Here is a 6,000-nt window from a genome sequence, read left to right on the forward strand (position 1 = left end):
GTACTTTAACACCAAAAATACTTCTGTTAAACATAGAATGTGCATTTCCTATTACCAAAACTTGATAAAAAATTTTTTTAAACATTGTATTTGAGAAACATGAAGAAGAAAACTGGAGCCCATTTTCTTTTTTCCCAACACCTTACCTTCACCTATTCATCATCCTCAATCTAATCCAATCTTATTTTCTTCCCCAAATTCTTCCCCACTCTTCTTTTTCCTTATGAATATTTCTCACATACAAATATTCACTGGAAAATTAACACAGTCACATGACTCCAAAAGCAGACTCCCTCTCAAGTTATTTGTCTTATCTCTTTCATTAACTACCTCTGGAAAAGGTTTTACCAAGGGAGTTAAGCAGCTGAATGAGAGGAAAGAATTACGTATGTATGTCCATGCATATGCGCGCGCGCGCGCACACACACACACACACACACACACACACACACACACACACATATACACTGTGGGCTATTTTACTCCATTTTCCTGCAGGGGAAGACTTAGGGTTGCTTACTGGGAAAGGAATTATCTGAAGAACTGCAAAATATTTGGCAAATAGGAAGCAGCGTATGGGCTGGAATTTTCATGGTATTTGATGGGCGGGATCTTTAAGTATAACAAACAGGAACAATAGCACATAGACACAATAGTTGCAATGCAACATTTGTATAAAATAAACCTAATTGCATAGACTTCACACTATAGAGAAAATAATTTAAGAATCTCAACACATCATAGAGGTTCAAAATAAATTATTAGAACCTTTGAAAAACCCTGTATTAGCAGAGAAAAAGCTATGGTTTTTAGAGATGAAGCATTTTGCTAAATGTTCCTTTGGAAGCTATTAGCAACCCAATATGGACTACTTGGGAGGCAAGTAAACAAAATGAAATCTCAACTGTTCCCACAAATATTTCCTTCTGATTCTGTCCTTCCAAGAGGTCCAAGATAAGTCTGAGCTTATATTAAGCAGATAAATTAATTGGGCAATTTAAATTAATGACTTGATTCACATACCATCTGAGATGTTCACTTCCACATAAATAGCAGTTAAAATTTGGGCAAACACTAAACAACTCTTTGAATTCTCATTAGCAAGAAAACCACATTATTGGTGAAATAAGATGTAGTTACCACCTGACAATTGATTCACAGCACTCTCCCTGGAATGGCATAATGAAAAAATAGAATATTTATATTAAGAAAAGGATTCTATCTAATCATTAGAGTCATTCCTTGGATGCCAAACCTTTACTAAAAACCTAATTTACTCGGAAAATTTGGGTTTTTACATCGTTGGGAATAACAACTAAGTTCCTTATTTGAGTTTGATTAGCATTGCCCTCCAAAATCTTTAAAACTGTCTTTGTATTGAAAGACAAGTAAGCATTACCTATTTATGGTTGAGTTGATTCCAAGAGGAAAGATTTTTTTTTAACATTTCCAAATTTATCTATAGTAATCTTGTGATTTTTATTTTAACTTAGTTGCCTTTGTTTTTGTTCATAATAGTAGTATATCAGCTGTTTAAAAGATGATGAGTTTTTGGTTATATTGAAACAAAAAAAGAAACACATAAGCAACAAATAGACTGTCTCCTATCCCTAACAGATCTGTTTTCACTAGGAGTACCATTAAAAGGTTGCCTATCATGCCTTTGTTATTCTTTCATTACTTTGTTTTTATTTTTAATATAATAAAATAAATTTATTAAAATATTAAGCATGTACTTCAGAGATACCCCACAGCATTATGTTTTTTGTTTTCCTGATGAGAATGGTAATATCTGTAATCAATATTCAATTCAAAGGGTTTTACACTTATAAATATTATTATTGTTTGCATGAGTGCTCTGTAACATACAGGCATTCTTCTGAGATATTGTGGGTTCGGTACCAGACCACCGCAGTAAACTGAGTATCGCAATAAAGCGAGTCCTGTGAATGTTTTGTGTCTCAGTACATACAATTTAGTGCATATGTTTACATTATACTCTAGTCTCTTAAGGGTTCTGGAATGGTAAATAAGCATCGGCTTCAACTTGAAGTCACCAGCTACATTAGTCCTTAATAAAGAGGATTAGCCTGTCCTTTGAAGCTTTGAAGCCAGGCATTGACTTCTCATCTCTAGCTAGGAAAGTCTTATTAGATGGCATCTTTTTCCAACAGAAGACTGTTTTCATCTACATTGAAAATCTGTTGTTTAGTGTAGCCATCTTCGTCAATTATTTTAGCTAGATCTTATGGATAACTTACCATATCTTCTTTGTCAGCACTTGCTGCCTCACCTTACACTATTATATTTTACAGATGGCTTCTTTCCTTAAACCTCATGAACCAACTTCTGGTAGCTTCAAACTTTTCTTCTGCAGCTTCTTCACCTATCTCAGCCTTCATAGAATTGAAGAAAGTTAGGGTATTGCTCTGGATTAGGCTTTGGCTCTAAGGAATATTGTGGCTGGTTTGATCTTCTACCCAGACCACTAGAACTTGTTCCATATCAGCAATAAGACTGTTTAGCTTTATCATTCATGTGTTCACTGGATAGCACTTAAATTTCCTTCAAGAACTTTTCCTTTGCATTCAAAAGTTGGCTAACTGATGCAAATGGCCTGGTTTTCAGCCTATCTCTGCTTTGAGCTTGCCTTCCTCACTAAGTTTAATCATTTCTAGCATTTGATTTAAAGTGAGAGATATGCAACTCTTCCTTTCACTTGCACCTGAGAGGCCAGTGGAGGGTTAGTAATTAGCCTAATTTTGTGTCTGGCGGGGAGGGGAATAGGGATGCCTGAGGAGAGAGAGAGAGATGGGAGAACAGCCAGTAAGTGAAACAGAACATACATAGCATTTATCAATTAAGTTTGCCATCTTACGTAGGCACCGTTTGTGGTGTCCTATGCTGTTTTGGGTAGACTGATTAATCTTTCTGATTAGGGTGCGACCTCTCTTGATTGAATGTTTCTGTGGAGATTTGACCCTGCCCATTCAGGGTAGGTCTTGATTAGTTTACTGGAGTCTTTAAAGGGAGCTCACTCAGAGAGCAGAGAGATGAAAACACCCTGGAATATGCTAAGCCAAAGCCCAGACATTTGCTGACACTCTTGAGATGCTACTCCATAGTTTGCTCCAGAGAAGCTAAAAGAGTACCTGATGCTTAGATGCACAGGAGCTGAAGAAGCAAAGAGAGACCCAGAGACATTTTGGAGAAAGACATTTTGAAATGCAACCTGCAAGCAAAGGAAGCGCAGATGCCAGCATATACCTTCCCATCTGGCAAAGGTGTTCCAGACGCCATTGGCCAACCTTCAGTAAAGGTATCCTCTTGTTGATGCCTTAATTTGAACATTTTCATGGCCGTTGAACTGTAAATTTGTAACCTAATAAACCCCCCTTAAACGGCAGCTCTATCAAAACCAGAACATGTCCCCAAAACAATTGCAATAGTAACATCAAAGATCCGTGATCACAGAACACCATAACAGATTTATAATAACAATGAAAGTTTGAAATTATTGGGGAGAATTACCAAAATGTAACCAGAGAGACATGAAAGTGAGCACCATGCTGTTGGAAAAAGGGCACCGATAGACTTGCTTGATTCATGGTTGCCACAAACCCTCAATTTGTAAAAGTGCAGTATCTGTGAAGCACAATAAAGCAAAGCCCAATAAAGCAAGGTATGCCTGTAGACGGAGTGAAATTTGTATTGGTCCTCTCAGCGTCATTGCCTGGTTGACTCCTGGCATTACAGAGAAGAGAACTTGGCTGTGAGGCAGTCTGTTGGTTCAGCTCTATTATTCCCCTCTCTTAATTTTGGAAGTGGGGTATGTGTGTGTGTAGGTTGGGAAATGAGGTATCTGCTTCTCAATGCCTCTGAAATGATTTTTTTCTGACTTTGAATCCAATGGAGAGATCTTGTGTTTGGGAGCAAAGTCAAGTGGGCTTTATCAAAATAGTTTACGTAGTTAAATAGAAATTAAAGAGCAGAATGAAGAAGAGGTGTGGAAACTTGGATGAGCTTACGAAGCTCAGTTATGATTTGGGTCTCCATATCAGCTCAAGTTTCCCAGATTTAAAGCCACATATATTTATAATTGCAGTTAGTTGAGCTTTTGCTAAAAGATGACTTTGAGTGTTGAAGCATGCAACCAAATTCTCAGTGACCATCCACAAAGTCTTTGATTTTATCAATGACACATTTTCTTCTCAAAAGATGCTACCACAGTATAGGTCCTTCCTTTCTACCCACTTCTGTGCATGTTCCAGAAGATGACTCCTAAAGTTAAATGGTGATTATCGAAAATACCATCATGCTTCTGTCTCTTTTATGGTCCATTTGTTGTATTACTTGCCTTAAATATTTACCCTTATTGTATTCATACCCTTTGCCACATTATTTTGCAGTTCCTCCCACAAAAGAGTCAAAGCATATTTTCCACCCCTTGACCATAGATACAGCTTTGCTTTGGCCTAACAGAATTCAGGCGGGAGTAGAGAGGAGTGACAATTTGCTGGTTCTGAGTCTAGGCCTCAGGAGGCTAGTTGTGTTTCTGCTTGCCCTTTGCATGGCCTAGCATGTTCTGCTTCACCTGTTGTACTTTGGTCGTTGCCATGAGAAGGACTAGACCGGGCAAGCCTGCTAACCCCAGGAGGAATTTGAGAGAGATGTGGAGCCAATCAGTGCCAGATACGGTGCCTCAGCCAAGCCCAGCCTGGAGTAGAGACTTCCCAGCCAACCTGTAGTCACCTGAGGCCAACTGAGCCCCAACCCTAAATCAGCTATCTCTCAGGTGGACCCAGAGGGCCCTGGGATACAATAATAAATGATTGCTGTTTTTAAGCCACTGAGTTTTGGAGATGCTGTTATTCAGCAATAGCTAACTGGTATACCTGTTCAGGGCACTTGAGTTCTGCTGGACTTATAGGTCAGGGTAATACCAATAAACATCCTTCCACAAAAATACAGTTGAATATTAGAAGCTGCAATGATTGGTCTTTTGTGCTTTTGAAATGAGCCCCAATTCCCTGACATTTTCTGGGACCAATATTCCCTTACTCAGGACCCTTCAGCTCTTCTATAGGTATCAAATATACTTTGGTTTCTATACAGAAGAATTAATTATAGTAATGCCAGGTAGCTATTTAGAGATCTTTCTGAAGTACATAAATTTTATATAAGTCTCTTGGAAGGACTGGGCACCATTATGTGTGCTGCTTGGCTCTGGATTGCATTTGTCCTTTTTCATTGTTCCAAGAGTTCAGCATTCAAGACAGGCTCATATAATTGCTCACTCTGTATGCCCACATAATTATATGCCAATACCTTTCCCCAAATTAGAAATTATTTTCAGGCTAGATATTCTGCTGACACCACATTCCTCACCAAATGTCAGAGTCTCTTAAAAAATCTTCTCTGCTCAAAAGGCCTAATTAGGTTTTCAGTAATTCATGTCATTGGTCATTAGGAAAATCATACAAATCAGCAAGCACTTAGGTGCCCAAGCTCTAAATCGGGACATGAATCTAAAAGATCACAGGTAATGGCCCTAAAAGAAATCAAAAAAGTTTTCTCACTGCTTTCATTAACCTTTTCCTTATGTTTTCACATTTCAGGCACAGGTTCTCCAGACCTATAAAATTTTTAAGCAGGAAGATTCAGTGGAAGGAGATGGAAAGATGGATAGGACTATTTCAATGGCAGACAGTTTAGAGGGACTTAATAAACATAAATACATACAATACATAAATACATACAACTTCACCAAATTTTCCTGCAAGCTGTGCTGATCTTGGATGAAGAGATGGTGGTAATGATGTGGGGACAGGGAAGGCTGGGGAGGGGTAGCTTGTTCCCTAGTCCCACAAATGGCACAGGGTATGCTTGAGGGGCAGAGGAGCTCACTGATTTAATGGAACAGTCATGATCTTTAGAAATAAGAACTTTTACTGGACTTCTGGAAGGATGGGAATCTTCAATTTATTAGCAGTGAGGCCT

Source organism: Choloepus didactylus, chromosome 1 (assembly GCF_015220235.1).
Source record: "Choloepus didactylus isolate mChoDid1 chromosome 1, mChoDid1.pri, whole genome shotgun sequence".
NCBI classification, from domain to species: domain Eukaryota; kingdom Metazoa; phylum Chordata; class Mammalia; order Pilosa; family Megalonychidae; genus Choloepus; species Choloepus didactylus.